General features: G+C 35.0%; 1 pseudogene; it reads right to left on the bottom strand.

Moving 5' to 3' along the window:
• Positions 1 to 5,078: 5,078 nt before the first annotated feature.
• On the bottom strand, positions 5,079 to 5,837 carry LOC145292309 (uncharacterized; annotated as a pseudogene).
• Between the last annotated feature and the right edge of the window lie 20,866 nt (positions 5,838 to 26,703).

Raw genomic sequence — 26,703 nt, 5'->3', positions numbered from 1 at the left:
TCGGTATTTTTTTAAATTAGGTCCACTTCCACAATTTTCTTTTAAATGACGACTTTCAAAGGTTTTCGACTATGCTGAATACGGAAATCGCATTAAAATTTTGCAGAAATAAGTAGTTATCGAGATATAAAAAGTTGTATTATGCATTGTATTCTTTGGCGGCCATCTTTGTTACGCGCGTAGATTTTTTTATGGCGCACGCGCGTAAACAGATGGCCGCCAAAGAATACAATATCTCGATAACTACTTATTTCTGCAAAATTTCAATGCGATTTCCGTATTCAGCATAGTCGAAAACCTATAAAAGTTGTCATTTAAAAGAAAATTGTGGAGGTGGACCTAATCTAAAAATTTACCGGTCAGTCTGTCTGTCACACTTCAGTTTGAAACAGCATTTTTACCGTTAACCGTGTAGACGAATCTTATTTTAGAAGCGTCGATACATATGTTACGCTTAAATTTGAATTAGCATTTCTGTCGGTCTGTCACACTTAATTTTGAAATTATCGTTAAATTCGCATGTTAATTGCTGTATCTTACTTTAGATGCATCCAACAATCCTTATGGTTGACGCCTTCTGACTATGAGCAAATCTGTCCTGTTCTGAGTAATGTGTGATAAAACGGCCTAGAAAGAAAATGGCCGTTAAGTTCGAGGTTTATATAAGAGCTGAATCTGAAAGACATCCATGTATAAATTGTAAAGATAATTGTTCATTAGGAAAGTTTTAATCGCTAAAAAAGGGGAGGAATTTTGATTCGTGTTGAACGACGAAATCCGTCTTTTAAATATTTCCATCTCCAACTATCAATTGACAGCGAATAACGGTTCAATGCGTATGTTAAAGTACAGATTTCACACGCCCAAAAATTTATTAGTAACCAACGCTTGGCAAGTCATTGATTCATTTTGAAATTGTCAAACAGTTTAATGACAAGTTAAAATATTGTTATTTCTTCAGTTTGCATGAAATCATTGTCATAAACATCATTTATAAAACTCAGCCGCAACTCAACGGACATTTTCTTTCTAGGCCGCTGTTTCCACATATTACCTCTGTCCTAATTTTATACTTCGTCTTTTCTGTCTTTGGAAAAATACTTTTAGACTGACGAATTTTTTATTTGTTTATTTATTTTTGTCTCAATCCAGACTTCCATATTTGGGGAAGATATTTTTATTTTCGTCCCAAAAGAGTTACTTAGTTGTGAAGGGCTACTATTTGGAACTAGATTTGCAGAGATACTATTTAGGGAGTTGGGCAACGAGATGTCTATTTACAGTACACTTGAATTTCTGCATGTCAGTACAGTCAGGGGAGCAGGAACCCGGAAGGGAATTCCAAAGTGCAGCAGTCCGAGGGAAAAAGCTATTTGAGTAGAAGACTTTACGGCATCTAGGGATCTCTACAGTGTAGGATGTGATTTTGCTGCTTGTCAAGTTGGTCGAGGGTATTATCGTCGAGGGGGTACTAGTGCGTTGAGTTCGTCAGAGCACTTGCCATTGGAATATTTGTAAAGCAGGCACAAGGATGCCACGTTTCGGCGATGGGGCAGAGGTTGGAGTTTAGTTGATAGTGCAGGCGACTCTTTTGAACCCTGTCTAAAAGCGAAAGACTTGTGGCAGATGCACTAGCCAAGATGTGGCAATAATTCTCCATGCATGGGCAAACCGTGGCCTTATAGAGATACACGATACTCTCAGGAGTAAGTAACCTTTTAACACAGTAGAGAGAGGCCACCTTCCTCGCAGCAGCCTTGGTAATTACCCTAATGTATTTGTTCCAATTCATGTTGTCTGTGAACGTTAACCGTAGGAGCTTGGGGGAAGTACTTTGAGACAGTGTATCATTAGCAATGGCAATCAGTAATTGAGAGGGTTTCTTGTAATTATTAAAGGAAATAAGCTTAGTCTTTGGCAGCATTGAACGTTACCAACCAGTTACGGCCCCATTCCACTACGGACTGGAGATATTCCTGTAGTTTTATTAATTTCCTCATGTTTGTTATTAGAGCGTGGTGTCATCAACAAATATCCCCATCTCAGAGACAATTTTATCAGGGAGGTCGTTTATTAATATCAGGAATATTAAAAAATCAGCCTTGTGTTCAACTATTCCCTCGTGGATGGCGGGAGGGTAAATAAATAGAGGCTTAGGTTTGAAATAGGATTTTCAGCACAAAAACTTAGATTAAATGGACGTGTCTTTGAAATATCTGATCGTGTTTTCTGTCATCGTCCTATTTCATTTTTTAATATGATGTTTTTGACCTTTTATTCGTCAATTCCAAAAAAAAACTTTTAATATAAAATCTTTCGACACTCCTTTGCGACCGACAATAGTTTTGTGGCGTGTCAGTTGAAAAGCAGTGACCTCACATAATACAAATATGAAGCCAAACCTACGTATGTCATTTGTGTTTATCAATGAAACGCACATCTAGTTTTATTGCTGAGTAGGTATCTCAATAAAATACTGTGCAACAAAACACGTATCATCTCATTTCAACATTTAATAAAAACAAATCAAAAACATTGTTTCGGATTTTGTAGATGAGGATTGACAAGTGGCATTATTTTGATTATTTGGCCTACCGTTCGCATCCTCGACGTTATTCTCAGAAAGATTCAACCTATGTAACCTGTTACCTTCTCGAGGTGCGTTTTGTTGAATTCGGCGCAGAGGATAAAAGTGCTAAGTTATAATCAGTTCTGAATGACAGTTTCCTGGAGGGGTTGAAGGGTCAATTCTCAGTGCAGACGTTACTAAGAATACAATTACGAATCATTTAATACTTCTATCCAATTATGGTTGATGGGACGACCCCCCTCCTCTGAATTAAATAAAGTATTCTGTTTGAACTTCAGGACAGATTCCTGAGTTCGACATAAAATTCCCGAGTTTGACAAGACGCTTCTAAAGAATACGAAACGTTGTGAGAATATCCTAGCTGAAAACTGCAGACATTTTCTCGTCAATTTGTTTAAGGCATTTATGGTGTCTTTTCGTTATGGTTTCAAACGTTCCAATTACAACGGCAATTTTAAAAAAATTTCTTTACATTTCCATATTCCAATTAACTTCTATTTTAGATCTTGATATTGTTTTTCGTGTTATTTCTCTTGCACTTTAGTATCGAAGAGGCGGGCTTTTTTTTTTTTTTACATAGGCATCACCACATTATCAAGGCCCAGAGGCCACTCAAGGATAAGGGTTAAAGAGTGTACAGTAGAAATTGGACAATATAGTAATCATTAGTAATGAAAATTTGGTAAATTTGATAACTTATATGGAACGGCTCATCAAGAACTTATTTACTTTAGACTTGAACACAACCATATTGTAGTCAGCCGGAAAGCAGGAAAACGGAAGACAATTCCACAGCCGTGCAGTTCTAAGAAAGAAGCTTTGTTCATGGAATATACGTTTAGGTTTAGGCACAGATAAAGAGTGGGGGGAATTATTGATAGTGTTTACAGCTAGACGAGTGTTTCTTGTGAAAGTTTGGCGAGGGGGGACCATAGATTGAAGCTCAGTCGAACACTTTCCATGAAAATAACGATACATCAGAGACAAACTCACAACATCTCTTCTGTGAGATAGAGGTTGCAGCGAAGAGAAAAGGACATCTCCTACGAGGCTACGAAGTCTATTTTGAACTCTATCAAGGCAGGACAAGTCCTTTCTAGCAGCTCCTGCCCAGATGTGGCAACAGTATTCCATCTTTGGACGTACCTGACTCTTATATAGATAGAGAATAGCATCAGCAGTGAGATATTTACCGGATCGATAGAAAGATCCCACCATTTTTCCAGCGGCCTTGGCAACAGATTTGATGTACGTGTTCCATTTAAGATCAGGAGTAATGGTCAAGCCCAGAAGCTTGTCAAAACTTGAGGCCTCCTGAAGACGAGAGCCATTCATTTCAATTGATGCCAAATGTGGATTAGAATGTTGATGATGTAAAGAGAGAAGCTTGGTTTTAGATGCATTAAAAGTAACCAGCCACTCCTTTCCCCATTGTACTACGTGCTCAAGATCAGAGGAGAGAGAATTGGAGAGAACTTGGTCGTTTACTGTCTTAGATGTGCAACCATAAATGGTAGTGTCGTCAGCATAAATGTCTACAAATGATGTAAGGATGTGATTTGGAAGATCATTAATGTAGATCAGGAAAAGAGTTGGGCCCAGGATGGACCCCTGAGGGACACCGGCATTAATACTGTGAGCTTCTGATTTTTGCCCCTCAACTACTACTCTTATGAACCTATCAGAAAGAAATGATTTAATAATTGAGAAGACATTTCCAGCTATACCATAACTAGCGATCTTATGAAGTAAACCTTTATGCCATACCCTATCAAAGGCTTTAGATATGTCAAGAGCAATTGCCCTAGAAAGATTGCCACCGTCGAGAGATTTGCTAATCCTATGTCAAAGATTAAGCAAGTTCCTTTAGAAAGATTAAGTCGGGTTTGGAATTTTCAAGAACATCATCAGTTTATATGCACATGTCCCAAAGAAGTTCAACATTATCGTTTCCCGTACCACTTCCGGTTAATATTCACACTACTTTATCATTATGGTCCAATTCATAGAGTTTGCATATATTCCAGTGTAGTACTTGAGCGACTTTGTCGTGTTTCCATTTTTTATATTGATGTTATGTTAGCATAGGGCATTTCGATACAATATGCGCTAAGATTTCTTCGCTTTCATTAGAAAATCTGCACATTGCTTATTCTGCAGTTTTGTCAATGCAGTGTTTGATGGACCTAGTGCGAGTACCTTGTTCCTAGGCTGCCATTACGTTGCACCCAATGGATTTTTAGAAATCACCGCTGACCAACCATGTTGAGTGGTGCATTTTAGGTGGAATTGAGATAGGGAATGGGTTAAGATTCAAAAGAGGAAATATAAACATGTGTGGACAGATAGAGAGAATAAATTTTTATTATAGGGTAAAAAAAGGGATTGTAGGATTTTTATAATAAAGGGGAGACAATCACAGGAAGAGTTCCAACATCCCTGCTTGCTCTTAGAATGTTATTGTGTATATTGTATAAGCGCATCGTATTTAAAATCCAAAAAGAAGTTCTTTGAATTTATCTAATTTTGCTTGGGTTGGGGGTTTCGTCAAAATGTCCACTAGCATGTCATTTGTAGGACAATAGATAATTTTTATGTCGCCGTTGTTTATGGCGTCCCTGATGAAGTGGTATTTTATGTCGATATGCTTGCACCTCTGTCGGTGCACAGGGTCTCTGGAAAGTGCTATTGCATTCTTCTTATCTTCGAATATCTTAATCGGTCCGTAATTTTTGCATAGGTCCATTTCTGTGAATAATTGTGGGAGGTACATACCTTCTTGAGTGGTCTTTGTTAATGCCACATACTCGGTTTCGTATGTTGATAATGTTACCGTAGGTTGTCTTTTTGATTTCCATGAAATGGGTGGGTCGTTTTTTGTCAAACTGAAGTAGTACCCAGACGTACTGTGTCTGTCGCATTGATCTGACGCCCAGTCGGCGTCGCTGTACGCAATTAGCTGGAGTTGGTCGTTTGTTTTTGTATAGCATAATTGATATCGCACAGTGCTCTTTATGTATCTCAGTACATGCTTGGTTGCGGTCCAGTGCTGTTCGCATGGCTTGGATAAATACTGGGATAATTTTCCGACAATATAACTTATATCTGGTCGCGTACAGATCATCAAATAAATTAAGCTACCGACGACTTCACGGTATTTTCTGGGGTCGATCGTGTCGTTGGAGTTATTGTCGGTTAAATCCAACTTCTGCTCACATGGTGTTGTCCTGGACTTACAGTCGGGCATGTCGAACCTTTCCGGTATTTTTGTCGTATACCGTTCCTGGCTCATTAATATATTTTTTCGGTTATGTTGAAATCTATTCCTAGGAAATGCTGAAGTTTTCCGAGGTCTTTCATCTCAAATTCGGACATCAGCATCTGCTTGATAGTGTTTAGTGAATCATTATTATCAGTTGCAATAATTAAATCATCGACCCATGAGATGACAATGACTCGTTCTTTACTGCTGTGTCGTATGTAGACGCAATGATCCACTTTATTCTGAGTGAAACCATTTTTGGTGAGCCGATTATGTAGGGTTTGGTTCCAGTTAATGCCCGATTGTTTTAGGCCGTATAGGGATTTGTTTAACATACAGACTGGTTCTTCGTCTGTTTTCCATTTTACTTCAAATCCTTCTGGTTGCTCCATATAAATTTCATGGTCGATAGGGCATGAAGATATGCTGTTTTTACGTCCATTTGATGTACGATGGGATCGTATTGGGTAGCCATTTGCATTAATATGCGGATTAATGTGATGTCGGCTGTCGGTGAGAAAGTTTCTGTATAATCTACTCCTTTGGTTTGATTATAGCCAAGAAAACCAACACACAGGAAGTCTAAGGTTAGCGTGTCGTGGTGGCATCGTCCTTACGAGTATAAAATTCCTACTTGTGAAGCGTCGGCTTGGGTTATAGCTGGTTGGATGACCACGTCCCTTGTTCAGTATTAGGTAGGTTCATTCCACTGTCGGATCTATGCCGCGGTTGCTTGATCTGCGTAAGTTAATAGGCAATCTTGTGTGTGTGGTGTGTTTGCTCAGTTGGTAGAGTGCAAGAAGCTCGGGTTTCAAATCCCGAGCTCGAATATATCTAATTGATGAGCCCAAATGAGGGCGAAACTCGAGTCTTAGACTTTCGGTTTGATGGCTTTCTTGGCTATTGTGAGATGCGACATTGGCTGTGGAAATAATTATTTATATATATATATATATATATATATATATATATATATATATATATATATATATATATATATATATATATAGAGAGAGAGAGAGAGAGAGAGAGAGAGAGAGAGAGCGAGAGAGACAGACAGACAGACAGACAGACAGGGGTATATTTAGGTAGAAAAAGACTAGCATATTGAAAGAAACAGGCTGAAATTAGATATAGGTATAACACAGATAGATTGAAACAGCCCGAGATAAATAGCAAGCGAAATGAGTGGAAAGTACGCGACTACATAAAATTTTATGACTCGTATTTAAATTCACGACGGGAATGTAAACGTTCTCATTTTCCAGTGGGTATATATGAGAGAGAGAGGCGGGGGGAGTAAGCAAGCAAGCAAGCAAAACTTAAGATCATATTGACTTTCATACTCTTTTTTAGGTTGATCATTTATCATTGTGTCGGGTTCGATTCTCACTGATTCTCACGCACTCGTCGCGTTAATTTTTTTTTAATTGAATTTTTATCATAAACCAACACAAGGAGAGGATTAAATCTGGCAGACTAATGATAGAGTTGCACGAAGGAGTAAAAATAGATATGAATTAGTATCAGAAATATTAACAGACGGCAAGACTCGCATCAAAGCACACGAACACACACAGATTCAGTATAAGATAGAAGTTTAGGAAAAGTAAACACCGACAAGCCCCAGTAGCCATCCATATTGTAGCTATTTTTATCTTTCATTTGCACCGATAAATTTCATTGAAAAATAAAAAAGAAAAGATTTACGTGAGTCTTTCTCATTACGTCATCGTGTTTTTTCCTTTTTTTTTTTGCCGTCCGATATTTAAACAACCTTTCATCTGACCTCTCTTTTCCCCTCTATCATCCTCTCCTTCTTTTTTGTGTCTGTCTGTCTTTCTGTCTGTCTGTCTGTCTGTCTGTTTATCTGCCCGCTTTCTCCACTCTCTGTCTCTGTCTGTCTGTCTGTCTGTCTGTCTGTCTGTCTGTCTGTCTCTCTCTCTCTCTCTCTCTCTCTCTCTCTCTCTCTCTCTCTCTCTCTCTCTCTCTCTCAAGAATCGAACACACAAAAAAGTGTAAAATACGAGATGAACCCTATTTACTGCTTCTCCGCGAAGGCCGGATGGGATACAAGGTCAGTTTGATGTGAATGAATCCCTCTCTAAAAGGGGCACTCTAAAATATCTCACCTCCTCTTCCCTCTCTCTCTCTCTCTCTCTCTCTCTCTCTCTCTCTCTCTCTCTCTCAGGAATCGAACAAAAAAGGGTGAAATACGAGAAGATGGACCCTATTTACTGCCTCTTCACGGGAGCCAGATGTGACAAAAGGTTGGTTAGATGTGCATGGAATCCAACTTCCTAAAAAGAAGCATTCTGAAATGTTGTGAATTCTGGCGCAAAGTGACGATTTCAGGTCCTAGGTTCAAATTATATCGCTTCCATAGTACAACTATCACTACGAATGTTGACAACCTTCACATTGCCATAAAGGGAGTGTATGTAGGAAGAACGGAGTATCAGTGAAACGAGAGCGGAACGAAATTAGAGTTATATAATTTTCATTAGTTTTTTTTCTTTGTACTATTGAGTCACTAATTTACAAAGGCAAAACGCCACTCGAGGAGAAGAGTTAATAAGATCGTCAGTAGAAGAACAGTACTGTGAGAGGATTACAAACGATGGATGGAATAGGCAGAATTTAATTACTTAGGAGGTTGGCTTGTCAAGTATTTGTTTATGTTGGACTTGAAGACAACCACGTTGTAATCAGCAGGGAATCAATCCCATAGTATTATGTTCCACAGATGGACAGTTCTTTGAAAGAAACTCTGTTGATTGCACAAATTTATTCTATAATATGGCTGCTACCCTGTATTTTGAAGATATTTTTGGGAGAAGCATAAATCTCGGAATAAATGTAATAATTTTTGTAATAATTAAAAATGTTAAAATATATTCGTGGAACATGCTGTATGAAGTTCTGTCGGTGTTGATTGGAAAAGAGTTGTATAAGAAGTATTCGGTTATGTTCCTATAATGGCTGAATTTATAGGAGGAAATCGAGATTACTAATACATACAGATTAAACTAAAATATCTATATCCTTTCAAACGTAATGTATTAAGTTCGAGCCTTTAAATTATAGATTAAAAACAGAACGCCTTATCCCATTACACGATGAAGGTATCTGTCGAAATGTAGTCATTTTATATACTAGACGAACAGTGACCCATTGAGTATACATTTAGCACCCATAATCGAGTGTAACGGTAAATAGATTTTTAAAAATTACATTCAGAAAGTTACAGAACAAAATCAGCGTCTTCTCTCGATTTGACGAAATTAGTGCGATTTCGATCACGTCGATTCATTGTATACAGTATAATCATTTTGACTTTTTATCTTCTTTATTTACATCATTCATTTATTTATGTCATCCTCTTACTCTCCTCCTCCTCTTACACTACTGTTACTACTACTAGCTTCCTCTTTCTCTGTTACTGTTTTCCCACCACTTCTCATTTCATTTGCTCTTCCTTCTATCATCTAATTAATTAAATGCGCAAACAAGCAAGTTTTTAAGATCAAAATGAACATGTGCATTTTTATATTTATATCTAGCTATAATCTTATTATCCACTTTCTTGTTTAGTTGGATAGTTAAATTAAGTAAATTTTACAATGAAACAAAAATGGATGGAAGAGCCAGCGAAACATTAAATTTACTTGCAAAAATATACGATTAGGCAACGCGTATAGTTACTAGTTCGTTTAATATACACTTTACACGTACGTATGTAATTGTTGGAAACAGAAAACATATTGATTAAAGAAAATATTTTTAAAACAGTAGAAAAACACACATGCTAGTTGAGATATTCAATGTGCTTCCTATTTTCAGCTGCACAACGACGTAGACAGACTAGTCAACTTCGAGTTACTATTTAGAAGACTTCAAACAGTATATAGCTCTGTTTCCATAAATTTTAAAGTCATTTGTGCCTACGGCGTCTCTACTATCTTACTGAGGTTACAATAATCTCTTACTGAGGTAACAATAATGCCCAAATAGTAAAACTCATTACGCTGAGATTTGGACTTTTTGATCCATTTGGTTTAATAAAGTCAGAAGTATAAAGTCTGAGCCAGACGACAGCGTCGTCTTGGATGTATGACTTTTTCTCTATTTTTCTGTGATAATAACGCTAGTAACAGTAATAATAATGGTGATGGTCTGGTAACAGACAGATATTAAATATATTAATATGAATAATAATGCCAATGTATGTAATTGCAGATACAAAGACAAATGCCCATCGATAAATAACTATTTAACACCTAATATCATATACAAAGCAACCGTGAATAATGATTAATAACGAAGAGAAAAAATACATAGGAGTGGAACTACAGAATATCCATTTAAAATGGATGTACCAGTTATAATAGTATCAATAGGGATAATAATACTAATTTATGTAATTGCGAGATAAAAAAAAAATAATTGTCCGTTGACAAATAAGTGTTAACACTTAATATCATATACGAAGCAACTGTGAATAATAATATTAGTAATGAAGATAAAACATATAGGAGCTACAAAAATCCATTCACGAGTACATTTAGTTATCCTATCGTGATATTAAAAAATGAAAAATATAAAACTCGTACTACATTATTTAAATATATATTGGAACAAAAAATAAAAACTTAAATAGTATATTCATTGGGAAATATTAAAATTAGTACTGTCTTGTAACATAAATAATAGAAATTATAAATTCTGTTTAGGGGAAAGAAGGGGCATGAGAATTTCCCATGAGCCAATTTTAGATAGGCTGGCCTAATTTTCAACTTAATAAAGGAAAAAAAAAACAGACAAATACAGGGATATTATCTTTACGCTACATATATAATAACATGACAAATTAACTTCTTTTAATCAGAGCAGACAACAGATTTTGTGCACACAAAGGGCTCGATATTTTTTCAGATACAGCTTTATAACAATAATAAATAATTATAAGAACTTATATATATATATATATATATATATATATATATATATATATATATATATAGTAATCCACATACAGTACTGTTTCGCTGTTTCATAGCTCATCAGTGCAGCTGGACAAGCAACTACCTCAAGCCAGAATCGAAACCCAATCGCCCAAACGAGGGTCGGAGCTCCTCACTGTTGCGCTATATGGCTGCTACTATGCGGGCAGTGAAGTAACAATGTTTTGACATTTCCAAATACCTAAGCTCAATTTTTTTTACACAAAGAGCATCGCTTCATACGCTGATGGTAATTTGTATATCACTTCTCAATATGCTCAACCTAAGATAAGGAGCATTATAGTACTTTGTACCCTTCTCTCACTGGCCCTCCTCCTCCCCCGATCTGAACCTTCTTGATTACTTTGTTTGGTCATACATTGAGAACATCACCAACATGACCTCTCACAACATCAAAGCCAGCCTGATCGCTGCCATCCTGCTGGCGCTTGTGAAAAAGACATGTTTCCAGTTTTGTACCCGTAATCCAGCAGTGATTGAGGCTGAATGCTGCTACATTGATTAGAATTCAGCTCTACTACATAATCGAGTTACCTGAATTGATGTTTTTCAATAAAAGTTTTAAAATAAAACTGTACTGCTGTTTTCTTTGGGGGACAATTTTATCGTTCAACCTTGTATATATATATATATATATATATATATATATATATATATATATATATATATATATATATATATATATATTCTGTAATCATTTTTATGACGTAACCCAGCATCATCTAACCCCTAAAAAATTAAAATCTACCAAAAATTAATTCCAAAAATAATTAAATGACATTTTTCGTCATTTTATGTTTCTAATGTAATCCCCCCCTCCTAAAAAAATCGAATTTGTCATATTTTGGGGTTCGTTTTGTTTATGAAATTGTTAGGTGAAAGTACAGAATGGTCTCATAAAAATTAATTAAATTTATCGTTATTTTATGTTTCACATGTAATTCCCGCCCCTCCCCCACCAAAAAAAAATGTATTTGTCATGTTTTGCCTTCCCTCTCGCTCGCCAAACTTGAAAAATGCTAAGGGTTATATGTCTCGTTGAATGCTTGGTGGCCAAAAAGTGGGTGCTCATTCTACGTTAAATTTATATAGAACAGTGATCCCCCACTCTAAAATGTAATTTTTTTTCAAAATTTCTTCTCTCATATTATTTATAAAGGCTGTTTAAACAAAAAAAAGTAGATCATTTTATTTTTAGGGGTTAAACGACGCTGGGTCATGTCCTAAAAATTTACCGATTCTGTGTAGCCGTTTGAAGAATAATAAAAACAAACAAATGAAATCTTTTCATTTTTTTCGGAAGTTATTTTTGGTTGAATATAAAAAAAAAACAATAAAAGCCAAACATTTTTTTATCTACACGGAATTATTTTTTCAGGCTAGAAAATTATTGAGATTATCAAATTATTTTATTTTGTGAATAGTTTGTTGGTTTATGTTCCAAAATTTCTAGGGGCAAATAACTCTTTAAAAGAAAGTTTTTAAAAAAATCGATGTTGGAATAAAAATTTATAATAAATTAAATTAAATATGTTATCAATATAATTATTGTTTAAAGTTTATTAAATAACAATTTTAAATAGAACACATAAGACAATTCTCTCGCTAAAAACATTAATTAAGATACCGCTATTTAATAAAATCGATTTTTCTTAATGTTATATGCAAATGAGGTGATCTCTTAATTGTATATTTTTCAAGAATCATACTATATATAGAAATAAATGAAAGATTAAAGTAAGAAACTTTTTGTATATATTAATCAAATTGTGAACAAACAAACAGACAAGAATACGAATTTATATATATATATATATATATATATATATATATATATATATATATATATATATATATTAGCTGTACCCGGCCACGCGTTGCTGTGGCTCAGTTTGTTAAAATGGAACACATGTGAAAATAGAGAAAAGTTTAATTCTTTTATTCAAGAGAATGTACAAATTATTTTTTTTAACAGATGTTCAGAAAATAAACAGAAAAATACTTCCATCATTAATTATGCAAAAATAAAATGCTGATTTAGTGTTTCAACACTATGCTTATAAATTACGATAAAACTTGCTGTGTATGCGCTGTTTTACGGTTGTTGTAAAAATGGAACGCAAACTTAAATTTTGCTCCGTTTTAATCTTTCTTAATTTTTTAATTGTGCCCCCCAAACGAATATAATCTAAACAGTAACATTCAACAAGTGTACTTTATACAAAACAAAATATTAAAAAAAAAAAAGTTAATAACGAAAGGGAAATAATTCCATTTTTAAACGAAAAAGTCAGTTTCGTATATCTTTTTGTTATTTTTTACATAAGTCCAGCTTACCATTCACATTGGAAATGTCAACATTTATAGGTTGTCGGGTACGTTTATAACGAATAAACACTCCAATCTAGTAGATGTATCAAAATTTTTGTAGGAATTTTTGACACCCCTATCACGAAACTGCGAATAAAATATAAAAAAACACTCGTAATTTCTCTTTTAAAAGTGGGCTGTTTATTTTCTTTATGGATTATACTTCCAAAATAAACTATTAAAGTTGTTTTAAAAGTAATAGAAATATTTTTTTATTTTTTAAAAAACAGTAATGAATTTTACGAACTCAATATTTTTCAGTTTTTAAACTTTAAAAATCTATCAAAATTTTTCTATTGATTCTATTTTTACAATATTTTCAGGATCAATGTGAAATTCTATACTCTTTCCAATAAACCGAATATAATATTTTAGACAAACGTTTTTTTTTAATTCATGCCCCCCCATTTTCAAGTATCTGTTAAAAAGTAAATAATTAATTTACTCACCAAAGTTTTATATATCACAAATTGAAGAGAAAAGGTCAATAAATAATATATTCAAATTTAAAACAAAACAAGTAGTGTTTTTTAGAAATTTACCTGTAAAGTTCGAAGTTTGTTTTTTTTTAAACCACGTTGTTTGTTTTTTCTTTTGTCTTTTTGTTTTTAATGAAACCTTGGTCCTTGCTCCTTTAATGGAAAAAAATTAGGGCTTGAATTACATTTTTCGAGTAGTTATAAGCTTGGAAAGACAGGGGGTCAAATAAGTCACGCCTCCCATTTTGAAATGTCTATTAAAAAGTAAATAATTAATTTACTCACCAAAGTGTTATATATCACAAATTGAAGAGAAAAGGTAAATAAATAATATATTCAAATTTAAAACAAAAAATGTAGTGTTTTTAGAAATTTAACTGTGAAGTCCGAAGTTTAAAATCTTTTTTAAAAAAAAACACGTTGTTTGTTTTTTTGTTTTTTTTTATGAAACCTTGGTCTTTGCTCCTTTAATTGAAAAAAAATTAGAGCTTGAGTTACATTTTTTGAGGAGTTATAAGCTTGGAAAAACGGGGTGGAATTATTCACTATTTTTCACGAAATTTCTGACACACCTACCAATCTACCCATGTTAGAACGGCTTTCAGAATAGACACCCCTAACCTTGCCAGCATACCCGAAAAGCTATAAAAGTTGACGTGTCGAATATGAACGATGAGTTGGACGTAATGTAAAAATGTACCGAATTTAAAAGGGAATGAAATTCAAATTTCAGTTCCATTTTTACAACAACCGTAAAGCAGAGCATTCTATGCAAATTTTACCTAACTTACTGTATTAATACTATTTTTTTAAGCAAAAAAATATATTTAGGTTTGGCTATAAATTCCTAAACTAATTTCACCCTAAATAATTTAGGTGACTGAAATAGGAATCTAATTGAATCTTCAATTTTTTGAATAGTATGCGAGAAATTCATTTTTCTTCGAGTTATATTGAATTCATTAATACGGACTTTAGAGGGCTTTTTCGGAATGTTCTTGTAAAAATTATTTTTTATTGTTACAAATTACGATGCTTTATTTAAATAAAAAAAAAGCAAAAATAGATTCTTGCGTTTTTTATTTACTACGGAAAACCATAACTTTAGTAAAGGTATTTTATGTTTAAGCAAAATAAAACATTTTCACTAAGAGTTAAGTAAAAATAATTAGTTCATTATATTCTGCGATCATTATTTGATAAATACTGAAATTTTCATTAAAATTGGTTAATTTCCTGATTTTTTGTGAATTTTTAAGTAAAGGGAGGGGTCAAAATGTTTATACACTTTGAGCGTCGGCATTCATTTTGTCTGTAGCTACCATTTTTCGATGAATATTTGATAGGAAAACGACCACGTGTGGTTAATTTAAATCAAATTTCAATCACATGGTTGCATTATCAATAATCATGTGATTAAACCCATTGAAAATTTACCGATATTGTAAACATATTCTGTTTACATTTACATTTGGAAAAATCGATTTTATAGCGAGATTTAAGAATGGTTAACCGAAAAAAAAGGCGAAAAACAAAACAAATAATCAATAAATAATTGTTACCAAAGGCAATAAATGCTACTTTTTTTACTTACATGAATGAGTTTATTTTATGTTTTAAAGTATTTTCAAGCGCTTTTCTTTATTTTTTAATCTAAAATTGCAGGTGTGTGGGTGCTAAATATCTCCAGATTTTCTAGAATTCCTGCTAGATTGCAAACGAAATCTCCAGATTTAGCAGGAAAACCGCTAAATTGGAAACACTGATCACGTGACAGGAAGCGGTAATAAATAATTGTCCCTAAATAAAAAAAAATGGCCTATCGGTACAAAGAAAACCACCTATTTATCATAGAAAAATTAAGTATAATGTTATAATTAAAAAGAAATATATAAAAACACACATGGATATAGTAAACATATTATACCAAAACGTGGAAGCCATCCGTCCAGTAGTTTTTTAGACTATTAATTGCGAACGAACCAAGAGTTACATTTATATATATATATATATATATATATATATATATATATATATATATATATATATATATATATATATATATATATATATATATACAGAATGTTGCAGGAAAATCCTATATTTGACAAAAAGAAAATATAACGGGCAATAAAAACAAAAGTTGTATATACAGAGACCAGACAATTTATCAACAGTTAAAATTACATACTACAATATTTTTCTATGTACTCATCTTAAGGTGAACGCAAAATGAGTCATACGATTAGGCAACTATGTCCTTAACCGTAGCAGTGAACGCTTCCACGGTGGTAGCCTTCAGAGAGTCGACAACGTTAAGAGTATGGTATTGATCTTGGAATCGATCATGCCCCAAAAGAAGTAATCAAGGAGTCGGCTATCGAATGAGGCAAACATAAACTAGAGTTATAACAGGAAATAACATTTATCCAATACTTATGCGTGTCACTATATATATATATATATATATATATATATATATATATATATATATATATATATATATATATATATATATATATATTTAAAAACCAGACAGTACAGTTTCCAAAGATGTACCATGGTTACATTGACACGAGTAGACCTTTATTGTTTCGAAAAGCTCTTACAATCAATTTCTAATCTCAAGGAATGGAAACAGTTTTCGACCTGTCAATGAAGCCATGGTACAATATATATATATATATATATATATATATATATATATATATATATATATATATATATTAACAAACACATGTTTCGTTGTCTCTGTTACTCATCAGTATGGCTACACCGAGTAATATTCAAAACCAAGGCCAATCATGAATTATATAATTTTGCACATGTGCATGTATGTGTGTGCCTATGTGCCTGTGTGAATAAGTAAGTAAAAGCTGGATCCAAGTTATGTATGTTTTTTACATATGTATGTTTATATCTATATATCTGTTTCACCCACTTATGGATGACCTATCAGTCATTTATTTACTTACATCGATGTGATACTCCAGCGATATAGAGTTGGGCGATTATAAACATGTGTGTGTGTGTGAGTGAGAGAGAGAGAGAGAGAGAGAGAGAGAGAGAGAGAGAGAGAGAGAGAGAGGGGGGTCCATGTAGATAATGCATCCGGGCAAATCAGCTCCGCCTTTCATCTTGGGTGGGTCGACGAGAGACCTCTTCTCACCAATGATTCAGTATTCGCTTTAGCGTCTCCATCTTGACAAGAAGGCAAAGAATTCGGCAGAAATGCAGTAAGAAGAACCACAATGCACCGAGGTTCCATTCCTTCTTTGCAAAGGTTGGCGGTAAAAAATAAACCAGCATCCGAGTTTTTGAACTCTGCTGCCTGACGAGAAATGCAAATATCGTCACGTAAGTAATAATAATCGTGATAGTGAAAAGGAAGATGAACAACAACACCAACAGCAAATAAAAATAGAAAAACTAGAAGTAGTAGAAAAGGAAAAGAGAAAATGAAGAAATAGAAAAAGAATAAAGAAAAAATAGAAGAAAAAGAGCCAGAAGATGAAGTCAAAAAAGTAAAGAAAAGGGGCAGAAATACTAGAAGAGGTTCTTGTCCAGAATTCTCCTATATTTAAAAAACGAAAAAGTATGTACGTACCCGTGACGAAACAAAAATATCATATTCCCAAAAACACGTAAATTGATCAATTAGTTTTAGTTTTTAAATAAGACAATCAAATTTTATGAGTATCCGAAGAGTTCCTGTCGCTATTTTGAAAAAAATCTCAGAAATGAAGGGAGATAACTCAACAATAATTAATACTTATTAGATTTATCTTGTAATGCTTACGAATTCTCATTAATCGCTTTAAAATGATTTCCTAAACCAGAATCGAAGAAGAATCTGAAAAATAATAAAAAGAAAAACTAAAAAAGAAAAAAAATGAACTAAAAGAAGAACTTCTAGGTTTGATCAGTTTCTCTTTCTTTTCTTTTTTTTTCCTTTTCTTTTTTTCTGACGTTTCTCTATCTTTATCTCTCTATTTTGGATGATCCTCTTTTTTATCTCCCTCCTTCAGAAGATCCTTTTTTTCTTTATTTTTCTCTTCCGGATGATTTCCTTTCTTTATTTTTCTCCTCTGGGCAATCACCTTCCTTTTTATTTCTTTCCTCCGTCTTCCAAAATTCATTTTATTTATTTATCTCCTACAAACGATCAGATTTCTTTTCTTTTCTTTTTTTCTTTTTTTCTTTTTTTTTTTTTTTTTACTTAGACGATCTGTTTTACTTATTTATCTCATTCAGACGATCCTCTTTTTCATGGGAATAGCTCCAGAGAGGTCTTGAAGCCACTTATATAAGGAGCTAAAAAATACTACTTCAAGATCAAAAACCAGTTAACGATGAATGTGAGATGGATAAATTGGCAGTTCTTCCCCCACTGTCAGAAGCATCACTCATGGAATGCAAGAACTAGAGGACAAAATATGGGAAGCGAGTATTGTTATAAGGTTACTGAAAATAAACTCAAGGTTCACGTTCTACTCTCTTTTTTTATTTTTTTTATTTGGATGCTCCTCTTTTTTTATTTTGCCCTTTTTAGACAATTTATTTTCTTTTTCTCTCTCTTTCGGACGATTCTCTTTCTTTGTTTTTCTCTTTTGGCAAATATATTTTATCCAGTTTTCATTGCAATATTTTTGATATGATAAAACGGTATGATTGAAGAAAATTGGAAGGTTCTACTTTTAGACACTGACGACAGGAACTGACCAATCAAATGGAGCCACACCTCTGCTAACCATCAATCAGAAACGTGAATTACTCAATAAAATATACTGGATATTTAAAAAAATTTTACACAATTTTTTTGTGTTCACACAAGAAGAAATCTTGCTCTTTGTCTGCAAGACTTTTTGCAGTTCAAGACTTATACAGATTAGCTACCCATTGAAAACTTTATTTTTCATCTCAGGACATGTACAGATTATCTAGCCATCGAAAATTCTATTTTTTCATCTCAGGACATATACAGATCAACTACCCATCGAAAACTCTATTTTTCATCTCAAGGCTTATACAGAATGCCTACTGGGGAGAACTTGAATGCCTACGGGGGAGAACTTGAATGCCTACTAGGCACTATCCTCGAGTGTCTAAGGTCTCTCTATACAGGGGTTTGCCAGAACAATCTGGTATGAGGATACTTTTTCCATAGAAGTAAACCCTGACCAAATATTCAAAATCACATAGTATTTGCAGCCCACATAAGATCTCCTCACCACGGCTACCCCACAGCTTTTTCGAGGAATGGTGCACCTTCTCCAAGTGATATTACCTCAAGTAATAGCACGAAGCTGGATATTCCACCAGACTAGATAAATTCTTGTCCTGGAATCCAGTAAGACCATGAGACCAACATGAAAGATATACTACAACGTATAAAAATGTTTGATTGGGGAGAGGAAAATTATGTTCTCAATTTCTTTACTAACTCAGTGCTTGAGAGATAAAGAACTTTAATGGAACATTCGAATATCTATGTATCTCATATAGACGTCAAGTGTTAGCCCCAGGTTGTGGGCCCCTTGATTTCTGAGAACTTCGACTGAAGTAAAATAAAACAAAAAAAGTAAGCTACCCATCGAAAACTGTTTTCCATCTCAGGACTATTAGCTACACATCGGAAACTCTTCTAAAAGTAAATATGTCTTTCAATTCAAAAGTCTACATTTATTTGGATGATCTCCTTCTGTATTTTAAAGACAGAGGATCATCTGAATGAGGGGAAATAATAAGAGAGTATCACTTGTGTGAGGAAAATAAATAAAATGGATTCTCAGAAGGAGGGATATATATTTAAAAAAAAAAAAAAAAAAAAAGAAAAAAAAGTGGATCGTCCAAAGAAACAAAATAAAAGCAAGAGAATAGTCAGAAAGAGAAAAATAACGAAAAAGATTCGTTTGAAAGAGGAAATTTTATAAAACACATTGTCCGACGGAGAGAAAATCTGAAAGAGAGAAATAGAGAAAAAGGGATAATTCGAAAGAGAAGAATAAAGAATGAGGATTGTTTAAAAAAGAAAAATGCACAAAGAGAATCATTCAAAAAGAGGGAAATAAATAAAACGGATTGTCAGAAGCTGAGAAATATAGAAAGAGGATCGTCCGGAGGGGAAAAAAAGGAAAGAAAGAGGATTGTCCAAAAGAGGAAAACAAATAAAACAGATAATCATCCAAAGGAGAGAAATAAAGAAAGAATATTGTCTGAAGGGGGGGGGGTAAAGAAAGAGGATTATCTGATGGAAAGAAATAAAGGAAGTGGATCATCCGAAAAAGAAAGATAAAAAAGGGGGATAATCTGAAAAAGGGAAATAAAGGGAGATAATAATCCAAAGGAGAAAAATAAAGAAAGAGGATTAGATGTACCTGAAGAAAGTCAGAAGTTACATCGACCAAAGCATTATGTAAATAACAACCAAGATGAGAATTGTAGTTCGAATAATCCAAATAATCACTAAAAGAGTCCTAATGCTACCAGATCAGACTGTCTGAAGATAGTGACTTCCTGACTTAAAATTCACCAAACATTGATGTTAATATTTTTCTCCTTTCTCTTTACAAAACACAATCATGTTCTGCAAAATCGAAAAAAAAAAAAAATTCCTTTACAAAGTCACCAAACCAAACACCATGAATCAATATTTGAAGATATAAAGAAGTATAAAACCTTTTTTCCAAAATTATGAGATTCGGCATTCAATAACTTGAAAACAATTGATATGCCGTAAAACAAAACAACTAAATCAAACCAAACAAGAACAGAAGAGCAAAAGTTAAGAAACCACATCTTTAAAAAAAACATATATATATATTTTTTTTAAATGCTTTGTTGATTTTTTTAGTGCTAACACGTCTAATAAAAGACCATGCCAGATGTTTTTAAAAGGTGTCTATTTTCGATAGAATCTAATCAATAATAGAATCTTCTGTTGAGTGCTTTTAGATCAAGATAATAGAATTGACTGGGGAGTTCTTCACTTTAAAAACAACATACCAAAGAATTTAGCATCATTTTTCTGAAGAGTTTTGGCAACAGCATACGACATATGGCATAATCATGTTTGGTAGTCTTACTCCCATTAGACCAAAGTTAAGCAATGTGAACCTGGTCAGTACTAAAATGAGTGACCATTTGAAAATATCAGGTACTGTATATGTTCTCTGATTATCTCGGCATTGTTTCCAGTCGTCCTGGATTTCCCCTTGCCACTGGAATCAAGCAGTGCCGATTTAGGGGAGGTGTGTTTGGGGATTGCACAACCCTTACTTTACAATTACATGTGCAGCCACCCTCATAGAGAGTATCCATTGTCTCTCAAGACTGAATGGAGATGATATGTAGTAAATTGATAACTAGAATTATTTTTATATTTTACTTTTACATTTTACTATGTTTTCCGTTGACCATCAGAACAACGTGAACAACCTAGTTGGATGGAGGAAATTACCAGTCTCACTCAACAGGCCTCCATGAGAAATTATGTCACGCAACAATGTTTTAACTGGTATAGCCACGTTGCACACCATCAGTCATTCAAAACGCTCCAAAGTGTGCCCAACATTGACGTTGATTGCCCAAAGTCACATGGTAGACTGCTTAAGACATGAAGGAGATATGATGATGACAACCTGATCGAGACGGGTATTGCAAGTGAGATGGCAATGCATGGGAAAAGTTGAAAGTCATTCATGAAAGACAAAAATAATAAAATAATAATAATAATTCTGATTTTGTTTATCAACGTCTCTCTGGGAAGGGATGGGATTCATTTCCAGAAGATTTCCCTTAATCCCGGCTTCAAACCAGGAGCTTCAAAGATCAAGGGTTTTCCTAAGGATGTTGGTGGTACCTATAATTGCAGAGGTCTGAAGGCTGCCTAAAACATCGGGGATTTGTAGTTTTTTCAATTGTTCTTCCAGACGACTTAATACTACTCCTAGTGTACCAACTATGACCGGGATTATTTGTGTTTTAACCCCGTGTATACACCTTATCTTCAAGGCCAATGGAGCATAATTGCTCCACTTCTCATTCTTCTTCTCTCTCACATTCCTGTCCCAGTTTTTGAGACCTTGTCAATGACGACCAAATCCGGACAATTATGTTTCAATTGCTTGGTCGTTATGACACTTTTGTTCCACCATACCTCTACCTTGCCATCCTCACTTTTTCTCACTTCATCAGTCACCTCCTCAAACCATTTTCCAGAACACTTCACCCCAATCCTCTTACACATCTCCCAATATATCCGGAGTCCCATGCGATCGTGTCTTTTGCGGTACTCTCTCCGGGCCAGTCCACTACACCCTACTGCAAGGTACGCAATTGACTCTGAGGTGTTACCACAAATCCGGCATTCTACAGCAACTTCCTCTCCTAGAACCACTTTTTTTAACAATCGTGTTCCTAATGCCTGCTCTTGTGCTGCACAAACAAAAGCTTCAGTACTCTTAGCCAGATACCCAGCTCTAAACCATTGCCATGATCTTTCATCAGCCACTTCTGCTATATCCTGGAAGAACCTTCCATGCATTTTCTTCCTAGTCAGTTCCTCTGCCCTTTCTCTATCCATACGTTTCACATAATCAGCCTTGGTCTAACATACCCCCACTTCATTGGCCACAACCTTAAGCATCCACTCCTCACTTCTAACCACATGCTCCTTCAACAACATCTCCTCGGTTCTAACACAATCTTCTACACTTTTCAATCCTCTCCAACCATCTTTCCTCTCTTGATACAGCCTTACTATGCAACTTCGAATGTGAAATATACCAAACATTGCTAAAACTTTTCTTGTTTTGATATCCATGGCATGTTTCGACTTTGCAATTAGTTTCACTCTTCTAAAATACTCCTTCCTGACTTTCTCCTTCATTTCTCTGGTCATGATGCCTACACCCTCCAACACTCCTAAATACTTATATCCTGTATCTTCTATTTCTTTCATGATTTCTCCATTTGGCAGCACTATTCCATTCGAATGAACCTTTACTCCTCTTTTCATTACCAGCACCGCACATTTACTAATCCCAAACTCCATCCCAATGTCTTCTGAGTATGTCCCCACAAGTTCTACCAGTCTATCCATTTCCTTTTCATTTCTACCGAATATTTTCAAATCATCCATAAACAGTAGATGATTGAGGTGTCTGTCACCAGATCCAAAGGTATACACCAGTTTTTCTCTCTTCAAGAGGATGCTCAGTGGCATCATTATCATTACAAAAAGAAGTGGCGATAACGAATCTCCTTGAAATATTCCACGTTTAATGGCAACCTGCCCCATCTCTCTGTTTGCTGTCAGCACCGTTTTCTATTGAACCATACTTGTCTCCAAAAGCCCTACCACATTTTCAGCAACCTTCATCAATAGTGTTTCACATATCCATGAATGAGGAACTAAGTCATAAGTCCTTCAGTAATCAATCCATGCTACGCTAAGATTCCTCTTCTTCTTCGCATCCTGTATTAATGCTTTATCAATTAGTAGTTGCTCTTTAGTACCTCTCGAGCCTTTCCAGCACCCCTTTTGTTCATCAGGAAAAACACCATTACTCACAAGATGTTCATAAATTTTCTCCGCAAATATTCCAGTCAACAGTTTCCACATCAATGGCAGACATGTAATTGGTCTATAATTATTGGCATCTGTTTCTTTCGCGGGATCTTTCCTAATCAGTGTTGTTCTTCCCTTCACAAGCCAATCAGAGACATCTTCCGACTCTACAACCCTTTGCGGGGCAGTAGCTATAAGTGGATAAAGGCATGGAAACTGTTTAAGCCCATCACTCCATCTGGCCCAGGTGCTTTCTAGTTTGTCATCCTTCGTATGCCAGCCTTAATGTCATCGATGGTTATCTCAACGTTCTTCATCTGCTGCATTTCTGATAGCCTTTCTCTGACCTCTCCCAACCAGCTAGCCTTCTTATTATATTGCCCTTTGACAGACCAAATCCCACTCCAGAACATCCTGGTATCATTTGCATTTGGAGTGTTGTTATTTCCCGCCTGTTTACTACCATTTAATTTTTTATACAGCTGAGACTGATTGTTCTGGAAAAGGTTGTTCTGCCAAAACGCAACACTTTTTCCAACAAAGTTCCAGTGTGGACCTTCTCTTTCAACATTGTTAGAATGCTTATGGTTCCCTTTTCCAACAATCTATACCTCTTTTCAAGCTCGTCCTTGGCTTTCTGTCCTAGTTTAACTCCTTTTCTTATTTCTTCGATTCTACCAATGTCTTTCTGCCACTGTTTAATACTTTCTTCAAGCTGCCTCTGCCAGTATGACCTTCTATCCTTCATTTCTCTCTTTTTCTTCTGTAATAAGCCAAAACGATTCACAATAACGTATGACGCTGCATACAGAAGCCTGTTAAGTTCCGTAATCGATATGTTCTTTTTTATGATGTTGTGAATTACTCCTTGAACTATTTTTACCTCGCTTTTCACTACTCTTCATACTTGGAATCTCTATGATATCGTCTCTAAGAAGAACCTCTCTTAACTTCTGAAGTACTTCTTTTTCTACAGAAGTCAAAGTTCGAACTTCATCACCACTTCTCCATACATCTGCTCCTTTCACTGGTTCCATTGTCTCAGAGTCAATGATCTCATCTGCCTTAGATCTTTCAAACTCCTTCTCATCACTTCCCCTAACCATAGGATTCCATTCCCCCTCAGTTTTCCGTCTCCCATCATCGCTTACGTTTCCCTTCTGCACTTCCACTCTCTTAGTGCTTTCATCAAAGCTAGTTTCATCAATTTTACTTTCGTTATTCATTTCATTCCTAACCATCCGTTCAATCTCTTCTCTTGCAATCACTGAAAGTAGGTTGTTATTTTTAATAATAATAATAATAATGATAATAATGATAATAATAGTAGTAGTAGTAGTAGTAGTAGTAGTAGTAGTATCGCATGGGTTAGACGTCTATACCACTATTTTTTAGCCAATCTGAGAAATTGTCTTCAGACTGGACAATGTAGGATCAGGTAGTCTGTGTCCTGGGAGGGAAGTGGAAAAAGTGGGAAGAGAAAGAGCTACACAGACGATTTATCAGAATAACAAGAGAAGAGAACCATGAAAGCACCTGTTTGTGGCTAAGAAAAAGACACATGAACAGAAGAACAGAATCCTACTACTGACAGCTGCACAGAATAATGCAATTAGAACCAACCACATTAAAGCTAAAATAGATAAAACAAGAATGTAGGCTCTGTGGGCAGAGAGAAAAAACATTAAACTACACAATAAGTAAATGCAGCTAACTAGCCCCAAAAGAATATAAGGACAGGAACGACTACATGGGGAAGGTAGTGCACTGGGAACGACTACACCTCAAACTTAAAGAAGTATGGAACCTGAAAAAAAAAAAAAATCAATACCAAGGATCACTAAGAACGGTCCCAAAATCTTTGGAAAAAAGACTAAGAGAAGTTGGAATCGATGAGAAGACTGAAATTATGCAACAAACGGTAATACTGAAAACTGCTGAAATCTTAAGGAAAACCCTTCAGTGCAGAAACTAGTCCATATGAGTGACAAATTCTAACTGCAACAGAAATGAAACAAAAAAGTGCAGCCAAGAAAACTGGTACAACAAAAGTGAAAAGTGTCTATTCCCCCCCTCGCTGTCCTCCCTTTCGCCCTTGCCCCCTCAAAAAAAGCTGGCGTCAGCAGAACTGGCACCACACCGATTAGCCACAGGGTCAAAAAGGATATAAAGACCGAGGAGAGAAAGCACAAACCAGGCCTCGACTGGATGAGTGTGACGAGGACTGGGACCTTGGGGAGGCTTATTGTCACTCAACGCCAGTGAAGACCAATGGTCACTACCAATGAGAAATCAATGATAAACGGTTGTTGCGATAATGCAAATTAATTTGCAAATGATATCGAAAAAGGTTGAGAGTACAGGAAATCTGGGCAGACTTGTTGTCATACAGACTCCAGGGAACACCACAAGTTGTTCTCAAGGAGAATTCTTTGAAGATGGCCTGTGTGAAAACTCCTAGTGAGTGAATAATAATGTGTATGCTCGTTAGAAAATAACACTTTGGATGTTTGTTAGAAACACACAAATTTGAAGCGGTTTTCAAACTCTGATAATCAGTTTGGGCAATGGTTTCAAGTCCTGTTCGCTATATTCCATTTATTGTTGGGTTGTTGCAGTTAATGAACACACTTAAAGAAAAGTTGTGTGATTCAATTCACTTGTAAAACTTTTTCATTATCTCTTTCCATTGGATTCAGTGTGAGGCTTCTGCACTTTTGAGCAATTCCTGCAAGTCATGTAGAAAGCTCCACCTAACGTGAAACAACACAAAGCACAGAGAATGTCACATGACAATCTTTCACTTTTCATATGTTTTGTATTATTTGTGTTGCTAACATTTTGTAATGAGCCATGGCATTTTCAAATAACCACATCACCTGTTTCTGAATTCGCACAACATTCCGGTTGATGTAACCTCCAACCTTCTTCAGGTGTATCTTGTTGAACTCGGGAATCTGCATGGAATTGTGAACAGACATTTTTTTATTTAATCCATTTTTAAGGACCCATGATATAGTGGATAAAATAGTTGGTAAAAATTAGTTGCAAGTTACATTTTTCTGGAGATTGAAGGTTCAATCTTCAGTGCAGGCGACACTACAATACAATTATGAATTACTCAGTCATGACTGACGGAAACCTATGTTTGATCGCAAGTGAAACATGTGCAACAAGCATTGCACCTGAAAGAGTCAGCACTGGTGAATCATAAACATATGCTTATTCTCCATGACAACGGCAGACTGCATGTCGCATAAGTGGTCAGGGCTACAATACAGAAACTTGGGTGGGAGATTTTGTGTCATTCACTTTATTCACTTAAACTTGTGCCATCCGATTACTACCTCTTCCACTGGACAATCATCTTCTTGGGAAATCATTCACTAATAAAGCAGACTTGCACC

This window comes from Euprymna scolopes, chromosome 13 (genome assembly GCF_053919585.1).
Source record: "Euprymna scolopes isolate OS-2025 chromosome 13, ASM5391958v1, whole genome shotgun sequence".
Taxonomy (NCBI): domain Eukaryota; kingdom Metazoa; phylum Mollusca; class Cephalopoda; order Sepiida; family Sepiolidae; genus Euprymna; species Euprymna scolopes.
The sequence above is the reverse complement of the archived record's forward strand: the minus strand, read 5'-3'. Positions and strand labels throughout refer to the sequence as shown.